Below are 13,965 nucleotides of genomic sequence, written 5' to 3'. Positions count from 1 at the left end.
CTGTCATGTGTAACTGCCGCCGCATCGGTACCATTGCGCCATTCCGTGACTGAACAGTGCTGAAATCTGTTGCGGACATCTGTAACTACTTGCGTTTTCTGGAGGCCTTATATACATTCAATCTGTGGGAACTAAATTCGATACTTTCACTTGAGTTTTCGCGTTTGGTGAAAATGAAGCGTTCGAAAGATTTGAGTGGCGGTGAAATTAGAGAAATACTGTTAAATGAAGACTAAGCTGCGGAATGTGGTAGTGATTTCGAAGGCCACGAAGACTGCGGGGTATTGTCAAGATAAAGATTCATCGAATGACGTTGCAATTATTCACGAACCGGGGCCCTTCACGGGTGAGAAAGAAGGAAAAAGTCGGAAACAGTGGGTACAGATAGCTGACAGACGGGGCGTGTTTACATCTCATAATTACGTTTTTCTAACGATAATTCTGGAGTGATTCTTCACTGTGGACTAAGTGAGGAACCTAGTGAAAGTTAAGCAATTGGACAAGCAATTGATGGGACGCATTGCCAGTGAAACAAACAGCTTTTATAAAGTAGTGAATGGGCGATGTCAAGAATCATCCGGGGCCATACAGTGGACAGATGCAAGTACAGACGAGATGTATCAGTTTTTAGCAGTATGCATGCTGATGGCTCGCGTAAAGAAGGACAAAATGAAGGACTTTTGGTCCACAGACCCAATGACTGAAACACCTTTCCTTTAGAAAGTAATGCCTAGGTATTCTTTTCCTACATTTTTTCGAATGTTACATTTTAATGATGCAGGCGTTTTTGGAGACGCTGAGAGGGCGAACAGGCTTTATAAAATGAAGTGCGTTGTGAATTTATTGACAGTGAAGTCCAGTTCAATTCTAAATCCATTCAGAGATTTGTGCATCGACGTGTCTCTAATTCCGTGGGAACATAGACGTGTTTTCAAACAGTATATGCCAAGCAAAAGGCACAGATTTGGAATAAAACTGTTTATATCGTAAGATGTTAAAACTAGATTTATCTTAGATATTACAGTGCACACAGGAAGAGGAACAGAAATTGAATATAGATCTGGGCTTGTTGTTAATGCACTAATTTAACTGCTCTGTTAAAACTTCATCTCAACAAACATATTTACGCTTCCATGTAATACGTATCAAGTAATTAAATACAACAAAATGAATTGATGAGGAAATAGCAAGCCAACAGATTGTTTTATTTCAAAATCCTATGTAATTCAACAATCACAAAGTTACTCAGTAAAGAGAAGCAGGCGAATGTATAAAAACCTAGTCTTCAACGAATTAAAATGAAACCAGTCCTATATTACTGCTGTACAGAGGGAATGACATTAAGTAATTTCCGTCTCACTCTCGTCTCGGGGTAGAGCACAATAGCCGCAGTTTTTTTTTTTTTTTTTTTTTTTTTTTTTTTTTTTTTTTTTTTTTGGTTACAGCTAAATTCCCTAATAAAACAAATGTAACATCACATGTTCTTTGTTGAACAACACGTATGACCGTACAATCTAACTCATTTATGATATAGGAACAGTTTTGAAAACAGAACTTAAGTATCGTAATAATTAAAATCAATGGAGCAACAGACTACAGCTATAAAAGTTAGCATACGTAAAGTTATTTCAAATTTTAAAATAGAGTTGCAGCATGGCATATTGCGGGCTAGGATAAATCCACCTTCAGACGGTATTTACGAAAGTATAAGCAATCTGAAGACAAATTTTCCACGTACTAAACCTGTCATAATGCACTGATATTTTAAGACGCTCAGCAATTTTATGGTTAGTGCCTTTTTTAAAGTCGAAATTCCTGCAATATTCTAAACGGCGTTTCAGTCACATTCCTTAACATTTCTGTTACAAAAAGATTAATTCATAGCAGAAAGAATCGGAGACCAATGATCAGAGGATGCCCTGCAATTGTTGTGCGGTGTATTCAAGGAGCGGAGACTTTATTCAAATCCCAGTTTCGCTATCTTGTTGCAGAACTGCCTTATGTCCTTGACTTACATCCCGGTAGTTTCTAAAACTTCAGGACTTCTAATGAACGACATTTTTTCCGCAGCCTTACTAATACGCCATACTTACAACGATTCTTGGAAACGTAATTGTTGCTATTAGGTAGGAGACTTAGGTTTGCAGGAATCGTGAAGTAGTTTTCAGGAGAGGCGTGAGGTATGCTTGGGTGTTTCCACTGAAACAACTACCCTTGGATGGCAGCGTTTCTGTTTAGAGACCTGGTTAGTCTCACAGTTTAAAACCTATCAGCGAATTCCAGTTTTTGCTTAGTTTTGCTTTACCCTTGCCCTGCACACAAAATCTCTTTCCCCATAATCCACTATGCACGTTTTAATTAGTTTGCCTTGTTCCATTGAATTAGATTGTCCTCGGATTTTGTGTTACATTTATATTTATGATTCAGACACCTCCTGAATTTGCACTGATACTACAGTTGTTTGTGGACAGTTTCGAAAGTCATAAGCGAAACAAGTCTTGGATTGTGTTTTAACGGAGGGCGCGAATAATTCATTCCGCATACATTTCACAATCTAAGTACATTTTCTATCATTTACTAGCTTTTTTTCGATAGAACATTCATGAACCTTTTGGATTCCTGGAACTCATCGTCCCTTAGTCCAAGTATATTTCGATACTCAGAAGATTTCAAGGAAGATCATTACGGTCCCTTGACTAAATAATTTTAGCGTCCAGTTTCCATATAAAATTGTCTCAGTTGAATGTAATAACTGTTGTTCTCTTTGAGCTTGATATCCGCATCAATAAAACAGAATCCGGAGCCAATCTATTTCTATACTGACATCTCCAAAACCAGCACTAAATTCCACATTCCACGTTTTCTGAAGTCTGGAGTATTAAAATTTCCGACAGAGACATATATCATGATAAAAGAATTTTTTGCAAGAGTTGAAGCAATACGTTTCTCCTCGCAGATGACAGGACCTTCATATTCTCTACTCTAAAAGTAATTAAAAATTTTGCGAACTGTTTGACGGAAAACCGCATTGTATATAGAATTATGAAAGTGTTGGAAACGATATCTGTAGAAGGCAATGAATCTGTCGACCGCTCTTTGTCATCCTAAGTATGGATTACCGATATTTACTGTAAGAGACATATAGTAGTAATAATTTCGTGCTGTTCAATGACCGGAAGCAAGTCTTTTAAAAGAACGCCAATACGGCGACTAATGTGTCCAGAAACCACCCCAGTTATCCAACCGAGGAAAGGGGACCTGCCGTTTGACATGGAATCTGAACTACAAGTCGATCCTGGCAACTACTCACACCTCCGAGAGGCCAAGGCTAGATAAAAGGCAGAATAAAAATTTCGGCGGTCCTGCCGGTTTGCAGGCACATGCTTTACCACTGTATCACCTGGTATGATAGAGGTCGCAACGGGAAAGGGAAGAAACTACACGACACAAAGGCAAGAAGTAAGCAGTAATACACAGTCGGTCTCACATTTCGCGACATTCCACACACATTCGAGGTCTATACACCTCGCTCCTCTAATAGCCAGACTTGAATTAAGCTATGGATGTTTCCATAAAAATATTCACAAGCTGCACATCTTTCTCCTCTTTTGGAGAAGAGGAGAATGCAGATCACCTCCACTTTGGGTGCCCTTAGAATACAAGCAAGTACTTTAAACCTTTTCCAAGAACCTGTGAAGCTTAGTCATCCGTTGCCAACCTACACGGTGACCTCGTTAGCAACAATGGACCATAGACTGTCCACCGCGATATACAGATTCGCTGTTGCCGCAAGTATAAGCATCTCTATATTACAACGCCAAAATATTACACATAGTGGATTATACAAAAGTGTTCGATAAAGTCTGAATTTACAATGCTTTTACTGAATTGACCTGTCTGTAACTAACTGTGTATCCGTATCCTAACAGTAATGATCTATCAAAAACTGTTTATTTCATGCAAAAATAAGCTGCCTATATGATCTAAGTTATAGGCTAATTAAAAAAATCGTATGGCTCATCTAATTAAAACAGTATGCACATGTTCATGACACTTCCAACACCATCTATAGACATTCCAGAAAAAAATCGTAGTTTTTGTTACTCTTTATGCTGTCTCCATAGTTTTTTATTTACCTATCTAAATGGTTCAAATGGCTCTGAGCACTATGGGACTTAACTTCTTAGGTCATCAGTCACCTAGAACTTAGAACTACTTAAACCTAACTAACCTAAGGACATCACACACATCCATGCTCGAGGCAGGATTCGAACCTGCGACCGTAGCGGTCGCGCGGTTCCAGAATGTAGCGCCTAGAACCGCTCCGCCACATCGGCCGGCCTACATAGCTAACTACTGCGACAGTGGTTCAGGTTCGAGTCCTGGTGACCGCCATATGTTTATACGGAGTACAGCTGTCTGAGAACAGGATTTATTAGCCACATAACTCCAAAACATTGAAATCTTTAGTAGGAATGGGAATAAATGAGTACCACGAATTGACAATGAGCTGCCACTTTAGTTCAGGTGAATCATTTCATTTGTCAGCTTCCAAAGAAGCACCACATAACCGTTTAAATATCTGTCACAAATTAAAATTTTACACCGGACCGGGATAGCAACTCAGGCCCTTGCATTTCACAAGAATTGTGCAGAAATTCGTTAAAGCGCTCAAAGATGACATAGACAACAAGACCATGATGCCTTGAAAAATGTTCCGTTAACCTTACACTTCACTAAATAGCAATTTGTGGTAATGCATTCACGTAATTATTGATACAGTAAAGTGATAACAAGTACAAATGAACAGCTTTCTCACAGTCTAAAGAAATTCGTCTCGTATGGATGAGATGTGCCTTATCAAATACGCAAATAAGCGAAGAGTACGTGCGGTCAATCAGTGTTCATATTTCTCGAAAAAGATTTTTTGTTCTGGTTGGAATTCCACGAATACTTCTATTCGTTCGCCGTTAAATGTGATTTTTACACGCTTATCAGAATCCTTTTTGTGCTGTCGTCTTATTTCATCACTGTAGGATTTATATTATTCGATACTGACCAGTATTCTTTTATGGATAATGTGCTCTAATAACTTGTCACTACTCATTCAGAAGGGTTATTTATTGCTTTGGGACGTTTTTCACGTCTGGGGCAGTGAAACATCCTTGCTTGCCTGAAGCACCGACTCGTAATTGTCATTTATTTCACTCGGTATTTCCAAGTTTATCACACATTCCTTTATTTTTTTAAATTAAGCTTACCAACATTAAATTAGAAAGCAAATAATTTACTTTTAACGTCTTTTCATTAGGGTGCTGAATTTTGTTTCACATTCGCACAGCAACACGAAAGATTTACAAAAGTTACGAGCTGGAGAAGCGACTTCTGCTACCGTGAGTGAAGCAGAGAACGATGAAGGCGATTTTGGACAGCTCGAAGAAACAACGTGGTGGAATTTGAGGTCACTATAAAAACAAAATGAACAAAAGAAGCGTGTCCAGCCGAAAGCTTTGAACAGACAAAGCCAAACAGTACTATTATTTCACAAAGTAATTTCCTCTGATATCTCTGTAACGAATCTGTGGTGTAGGGAAAATACTTTGACGTTCCTCTATACTGTAACTTTTTACCTTTCTGGACCGTCAACCATGCTAACGTAATCCAGCAATACACAAACAGCAGTCCAAATCGTAAATGACAGTTTAAATTTCTTACCGCAGCAGAATCTTGATTCGCGTGGGTGTGAGGGTCAATGTTCTTGGCACTTCCTGCTGGTCGAGAGCGCGTGACAGACAATAATTATCCCCGCCCCCAAGGTTATGTAACACGCCAGGCACGTGGTCATCCTACAATTACAATGAATATTTACGTTCAGAAACTGTGTTTTCAGAGCTACATTTTGCCATCCTGTAATATGCGCTCGAAACGCCGTAAAAGGTGGTCAAATCGACTTGTAAATGGAGCGATATTTTCCAATAGTCGGAACAAAACGAAAGCACTAGTCATAGAAAATACAGAGCGCTAGACGTCGCAAAGTCTGTTCTGAACATCCAGATCTTAATTCACATTTACAGTTAAGCAATTAGTAACAGATATCACATTTAAAAGTCCAGCAAATAGCGGAATGCGTTCTTGCAAATGCACCGTTGACAGAATTACGTAAACTTTTCCTGTATCTTTCGATGCATCTGACAACTGAAACTGCATATGTAATACAACTGCCACAGTAGTTTCTGAGTACGGTATCGCAGCCTACAGAAGATACAGACAGTGTTTTGATATACTGTGCAAGCGACTATGCGACGCCAAGTTACCTGTTGTGCACAAATTCCTCACAGCAGCTCACGCAACCCGCGACGCGCGGCTAGCCAGATGAAGCTTGCGGTCGGCAAGGCGCTTAGAAAGACAGTCCACTCTGCAGCAGCTGAGGTAGTGCATCGTTCGACATCTTTGACCAGCTCAGTTACAGCGCTGTTCTCATGCGCTGCCAGCAGTTACTTGGCCAGCGACTCGTATGAAACGACCGGTTCTCGCGCAGACTGCTGCCCACGCGACAACGATATCACACCTGTTGTCTACACGTTCGCTAAAAGACCTTCAACGCCATATTACGCACGTAAAATTTCCAGGTCTTGAAACAACGGTTCAGTTCGCTGATACAATGTTAATACTGATTATGTCCTTTGCTTGTCTAATACAATGGACCTATAAGACGTCCTCACAGGTTTCTGCAATGAAAGGCAATTAGTGTTCCAAAATTAATAACATGTATTTCTCTGTTGATATACAAACCTTCAGCAGTAGTGGAAAACGGCTAATGTGTCAATTTCAGATTAAGAATAATTGGACGGAAACGACTGAGAGCCAAATGTGTTATTGGATAACTGTTCGAGAAACTGCGAATCATTGTCTGTACGATGTAGTAAATTGATTTTCAGTGCTAGTCATTACAATTGGAACATCATGATGGCGACATGTTAACAAGCATCAAATTGTCATGAAGTGAACTGTATACATCGATATTTATTTGCCATGACATATAACGCTTGTCGCCTATGACAAATCGTGTTAGCTACTAAATGAAAAAGAAACGTAGTCTATGCCAAAATTTCATTGTACTTTCTCTGTTCTTGCGTAAATTGCGGCATGAAATATTAGTGATCTATTCCAAGATATACACAAATGAAGTTAAAACTCCGTCTAGTCTAATCGTATTTCTGGTCTCTAATAAGTCCGTAGTACTAGTAGACTTAGATGCGTACGTCCAGAGCAGACACAGACGAATTCCTCTAGCTGATTAAATCGTCCATCGCTGCTTCCCTGACGCGCAAAAAACTCTAATCTACGTTAACTATTGCTACCTAATACCCAATATCTACTAATCTAATAATCCTCATAAAATCGGACTCACAATCTGATCTGTGCATTATGTTTATTTATTGCTAATTTAGCCTCACCAGATGGGGGCACTAAGGGTCTCTTTTACATTTGACGGGAGCGACACGCACTAAAGATATTCCAACCTTCCCAATAACAATAATGATACTAATAATAACAAAAAATAAAAATAGTAGTAGTAATAGTAGTTAAGGACATTTAGATTGATATCGATTACTTTAGCACATTTGAAGCCATGTTCACTATTATCAGAAGCTGAATGGATACAGGAAAAGGAGAAGATTGAAACAACAGTGACAGAGGTTTTACTCCAATTTATAAATGTAGCACTGCAGTCGTACTTCGTTTTGTATTCTGACCGTTAAGGCAGATTTTTTAAAATCAACTCTTAGATATCTGAGTAGCAAATCGTGGAACCTGCACAAGAAACGGTACGATTATGGCTCTGAGCACTATGGGACTTAACATTTATGGTCATCAGTCCCCTAGAACTTAGAACTACTTAAACCTAACTAACCTAAGGACAGCACACAACACCCAGCCATCACGAGGCAGAGAAAATCCCTGACCCCGCCGGGAATCGAACCCGGAAACCCGGGCGTGGGAAGCGAGAACGCTACCGCACGACCACGAGATGCGGGCAAGAAGAAACGGTACGGGTATCTCGTTCTCCACATCATTCTCGTGTTTCTTCCTTGGTGTGGCACTACATAAAATTGCATTTCCAGTGGCTCACAATTTGCAGAACAAAATATGGTTATATCATTGTTGGTGCATGCATGGAGGGTCAAAACAGAGAAGCACTTTCTGTTTATCCACATACCTGGCACGTCTCAATAGATTTCTGTTAACTATCCAAACTGTTTAGTAAACTGATGTACTTTTGGTCTCTTTTGTGGTACTCAGCTGACTTATCGGTAACTGCTTTTACAAGGAATCACTAAGTCTTTCACCACTATGTTCTATTCGTGCGAGAACTTACGAGTATATACACCCACAGAATCAGTCTATTTTTTTGTGTTATTGTTCTGATATTTCACGTGGTCCCCCGTCTTTTCCGAGATCTTGAGCTGTCCCATTCCTTACTGACGGTCCCTGTTCCTTTGCTGGCGCAATTCTATCCCTGGGTTTCCATAACTTAATGATTTTGTCCCTCGACATGCACCTTTCTTCGTCCGTTGTTCAGGGTGTTCAACGAGGAATGGTGAATATTCAGGGATATGAAAGGAACGACGTGTCGAGGCAAAAAGTTTGGTAAATATGAGCTCTAAAATGCATACCTTATGAGCTATGAGCACTTCTCCATCTCTAGTCATGTGAAACAAACCTCTTCCATTACAGGCTCTTCGCTTTTCGTATTTTGAGCGGTGCCAAAACAAGAAAAAAAAGTCTAGTAAACATGGGATCCAAAGAGCATACCTTACGAACTATGAGCAGTTGTTCATCTTCGCTACTGTGGAACATATCTATTGCACTGAATAATTGCTGATAGCTCTTAAGACTTGCATCTTACAGCCCATGTTTACTACACTTTTTAGCTTCGAATGATCCTTCCTGTCATATTCCTGATTACTGACAATTTCTCCGGGACACCCTGAGTATCTTTGAATCAACCAGTTACTGACAGTGTGTTCTGGCAACCTAATTTGTTCACAGTCACATATATGATTGTTTTTGCTTTTGAATCCTTTCCAAAAATTATTTGAATGCGCAGTGTCTGCTTCTTCGAAAGAACGGAAGGGGGATCACTGCTATCAGCTGCAGTGGGATATTTCGCGGAATCAGCGGTGACGCGTGAAAATGTGTACCGGACCGGAATTTGAACCCGGGATCTCCTACTTAGTAGGCAGGTGCAGTGATCCCTGTGCCACCGGGACGCAGCGTTATCGCAACCGCAAAGACTATCTCGGTACGCCTCACGGCCGAGCTACACTCCCATCGAACGCCACCTATCCTCAGTCCCTGTCCATTATACTCCTGTTCTCTAATTAGAGACTTCCACAGGAGATCGGACGTGTTTAAGCATTAGCACTGAAGACAGTGGAACCTGGCTGGGCAATGGTTCCACTTTCTTCAGTGCGAATGCACAAATACGTCCAGCCTCGTGTGGGAATCTCTGATTAGCGGACATGAGTGTAATGGACTGTGGATAGGTGGCGCTCAATGTGTGTGTGGATCGGCCGTAAGGCTTACCGAGATTGTCCGCGTAGTTGCGATAACGCTGTTTCGCGGATGGCGCAGAGGTTACCGCACCTGCCTACTAAGCAGGAGATCCCGGGTTCGAATCCCGGTCCGGTACACATTTTCGCTTGTCGCCGCTGATTCCGCTTAATGTGCCGCTGCAGCAGGTAGCGGTGATCTCCCTTTAATTTACATATAGTTTTTCAAATATATTGGGTATCTTCCGGATCCAGAAATAACTGTATTAACCCCAGGATGTATAGGCATCGCCCCTGAATAATACAAACACATACACCCAATGCACCGCGAAGGAAGTATCTGAATGGGGGAACAGAAGAGAAATCGGTAGATGTAATGCACACGCACAGACAAAAAATGATGACAGTTTCAGAAGAACTGGGCGATTAATTCAAGAAAAAGGGCTTCACAAATTGAGCAAGTCAGCGACCCAAATTCTGCCCAATTGGCGCATTAGATCGTCAAAAACCCGAGGTGGTTGGAGAGTCCTGCCTGTACTGCTACAATAGATCTCAATTTGGGAGAGATCGGGCGATCTTGCTGGCCAAGACAGGGTTTGGCAAGCACGAAGACAGGCAGTAGGAACTCGCGCCGTGTGCGGACGGGCATTATCTTGCTGAAATGTAGGCCCAGGATGGCTTCTGTGAAGGGAGAAAAAAACAGGGGCCTATAGTAACGTCGACATACCTCTGTGCTGTAAGAGCGCTGCAGATGACAACTAAAGCGATCTTGCTATGAAATGAAATTGCACCCCAGACCATCATCACCCCTCGTTGTCGAACCATACGACGGGCGACAGTTAGGTTGGTATACCACTAATGTCAGGGGAGCTCCATACACGTCTCCGGTCTGGAATCTCATTGACTGGAGTAGAATTATCTTCAGCGGTGAGTCCCACTTTTAAATGAGCCCCAATCAAAAGCAAGATGTGTCTGGAGACGTCCCTTTCACTGAAGGGATACCAACCTAACTGTCGCTCCCCTTACCGTCCAACAACCAGGACTGATGGTCTGGAGTGCAATTTCTTCCACAGCAGGACCCCTTTGGTTGTCAACCGTGACACCCTTACAGCACAGCGGTATACTGATGATATTCTGCGCCTTGCTTTGTTGCGCTTCGTGGCAAGCCATCCTGGTCTTACATTTCAGCAAATTAAAGCCCACCCTGTCAAGGCGAGAGTTTCTACTGCTGATCTTCGTGCTTGCCAAATCCAACGTTGGCCAGAAACGTCGCCGAATCTCTCCACAATTGAGAACGTTTGGAGGAGTATTGGCAGGACTCGCGATTTTTACCATTTAATGCCCCAATTGGACAGAATTTGGCACGGTAGCCCTCAGCAAGACATCCAGCAACTGTATCAATCACTTTCAGGCCGAATAACAGCTTTAATAAAGGCCAGAGATGGACCAATACGTTATTGACTTGCTCTGTTTGTGAAACTCTTTCTCTTGAATAAATGATCCATTTTTACCGAGACTGTAATCATTAGATTGTCTGCATCTACCGATTACCGTCCCATTCGGATAATTAGCTCGAGGCGCATCCGGTTTTTCATTAACATGTTCCTTATTTAGAATCTGCTATCAGCATAAATACCCAAATTGTCGCTGATCTCTCTGTGCTGTCTCCTGAGCCAGTACGCCTTTCCTGTGCATCTTATGATTTCGTCGGTAGACCATATCCCGAAACTCAGCATGAGGACATCTCCTTGTACATTACGGAAAGCTCCTGTAAGTCGTAACATGACCCCACTTTTTTCTCACATTAACGTCTTCGCCAGTTTTACCACGTAGCTTTCTATGAGCCCAAACAGTAGCTAGGTATGCCAAGATGCCAACTAAAAAGTATTTATGATACATGTGTAAATTATGTAAATGCAATATAAGTCTGTTTTGGCCTACATTGACTATTTTTTACATTATGAATGAAACTCTAGTGCTTGCATTTTAGCGTGAGTTAGCATGGATATGAAAGTGATAAGCATTTCTGTACATACGCACAAAGTAAGGCTGAGTGACACCTTCTAGATTCTGTAAATGAGAAAAGTTTACACAGCGGGTCTCTCATTCAGAATTTGCATATGAATGTTAGTTGTTTATGGTAAGTTCGTGTTACATCTCTTTTAAAAAAGATAATCTTCTATTAAAATGTGTATATATGTCGGAATTAGAAAGTGGTACGATTATGATCTGTCGAAAATGAAATTTATTGTTCCGCGATATTGCTGCTCGCGCCGATCGGCATCTCACTACTGTAATGCGAATAAATGAATCGATGGGTCCAGGAGGGCCATACTCGACGCCATATAGGATCTAAACCTCCCCAAGCGACTCACATCTGAGAGGGCAGATATACAGTTCACTTGGATTTGAAGGACAGCCACTTCACCCACGTTGATAGAGGAAATGGGCTTATTTGCCGTAAGACAAGTATCCACACGGACAGTGAGACGAGGTCTAGAACAGCAGGGACTGTTGCTATGGCGACTATTCTACACCTACATCTACGTCCACATGGCTACTCTGCAAATCACACTTCGTGCCACCTTCACAATAATTTTCTATTATTGCACTCTCGAACAGCGTGCGAAAAAAATGTGAGCACTAATTTCCCTTATTTTAATATAGTGATCGTTTATCCCTATGTAAGTCGGTGTCAACAAAATATTTTCGCATTCGGAGGAGAAAGTTGGTGACTAAAATTTCGTGAGAAGATCACGCCGCATCAAGAAACACATTTTTTTTAATGATGTCCACCTCAAATTCCGTATCATGCCCGTGACACTCTCCCCCCTATCCCTTGATAACACAAAACGTGCTGCCCTTCTTTGAACTTTCTCGGTGTGCTCTGTCAATACCATCTGGTAACGATCCTATACCTCGCAGAAGTACTCCGAAAGAGGACAGACAAGCGTAGTGTAGGCAGACTCCTTAGTAGATCTGTTGCATCTTCTAACTGTTCTGTCAATAATACGCAGTCTCTGGTTCGCCTTCCCCACAACATTTTCTATGTGTTGTAGTGGTTAGGGAGAGACATAACTTGAATTGTTCAGAGCTAACGTTCTAATGCAAATGCACGTTTAGCAGCACCAGAAATAGAAACGCACGGAGGTATGGATGCGTGAGGGTTAAGAAACGTGACAGAGCTGGAAAATTGATTGAAGGTTAATTCCTTTGAGTTCTGGTGCACGGCTTGATATTTACCACGTCTTCCTAACAACGTACAACAATGCCGGCGTGGCTGCGTCGGCTAATCTCTCTTCGTGTTCACTTCTTCTCCGAAAAGATCCATTTAAAAATGCAAGTCCTCGTCGCATCTGGATGTGGAGATTAGGACATAGCTCGGTAGGAGAATGAAAACTTGCAACTTTCGCGTTCATAACTTTTAATTAACACAATATTGGGAGAGTGCAAGTGTACGTCTCTATCGCACCAGCTCAAAAGACCGGCAGACACCAAGATCGGTGAAATAAACAACTGAGCTACATAAAAAAATTGATGGTATAGCCTTCAGTTTTCTGTGAGCTTACTCAGATATAATACCTCCCTAAGATATCTTTTCCGCACGGGGACGGCTCGAATAGGAAGCAGTACAAATATTTATTCATATGTGTAGGCTATTTAAAGAGCCTACGCAGTGTTCTTCCCAATTTAAGTTGTTAGTAATTGGAATCATTAGATATTAAGTTGAATTTACAATCTTTATATTTGACTGATTAATCGTGTAACTAAGTTTAACGGATTCCTTTTAGCACTCATGCGGATGACCTCCCACTTTTCGTCATTTACAGTCAATTTCGCCGGCCGCGGTGGCCGTGCGGTTCTAGGCGCTGCAGTCCGGAACCGCGGGACTGCTACGGTCGCAGGTTCGAATCCTGCCTCGGGCATGGATGTGTGTGATGTCCTTAGGTTAGTTAGGTTTAAGTAGTTCTACGTCCTAGGGGACTTATGACCTCAGTAGTTAAGTCCCATAGTGCTCAGAGCCATTTGAACCATTTTTGAACCAGTTGTCACGCCATACAGACATCTTTTCTAAACCGTTTTGCAATGTCTTTTTTTTTTTCTTCTGATGGCTTTACTTGACAATAAACGACAGCATCATCTACAAACAGCCTCAGCCGGCTGTTCAGATTGTCTCCTAAATCTTTACACAGATAATGAACAGCAGTGGGCATACAACATTGTCCAGGGGAACCATTGTTGCAGCTTTCCTTGCCAAAGCAGCAGAGAGAGGCGAGCCCACCGTGGTGCTGTCAACAATAACAATGAACACAAGAGTCGCACCACGTCGTCTTTTCAGATGAATCCTTGTCCTGCGAACAGCATCACGACGGACGATTCCGTGCGTGAAAACTTCCAAGAGAACGAT

The 13,965-nt window shown here is 41.6% G+C and overlaps 1 protein-coding gene and 1 non-coding gene across 2 annotated transcripts in view; one reads left to right on the top strand and one right to left on the bottom strand.

Annotated features, from left to right (window-relative positions):
* LOC124545273 (amino acid transporter AVT1B) overlaps positions 1–6,423 on the bottom strand; it is a 219,807-nt gene extending 213,384 nt beyond the window's left edge. Inside the window, exon 1 of the mRNA XM_047124155.1 lies at positions 6,315–6,423. The gene's annotated coding sequence lies outside the window, so the exon portion shown is untranslated. The remainder of the gene's footprint in view (positions 1–6,314) is intronic.
* Positions 6,424–9,626: 3,203 nt separating this feature from the next.
* Positions 9,627–9,698, top strand: Trnas-acu. Its single transcript has one exon. It is a non-coding gene; the product is annotated as a tRNA-Ser (tRNA).
* The last annotated feature ends 4,267 nt before the right edge of the window (positions 9,699–13,965 follow it).

This window comes from Schistocerca americana, chromosome 8 (genome assembly GCF_021461395.2).
Source record: "Schistocerca americana isolate TAMUIC-IGC-003095 chromosome 8, iqSchAmer2.1, whole genome shotgun sequence".
Lineage (NCBI taxonomy): Eukaryota > Metazoa > Arthropoda > Insecta > Orthoptera > Acrididae > Schistocerca > Schistocerca americana.
This window is presented reverse-complemented; position numbering and strand designations above follow the sequence as displayed.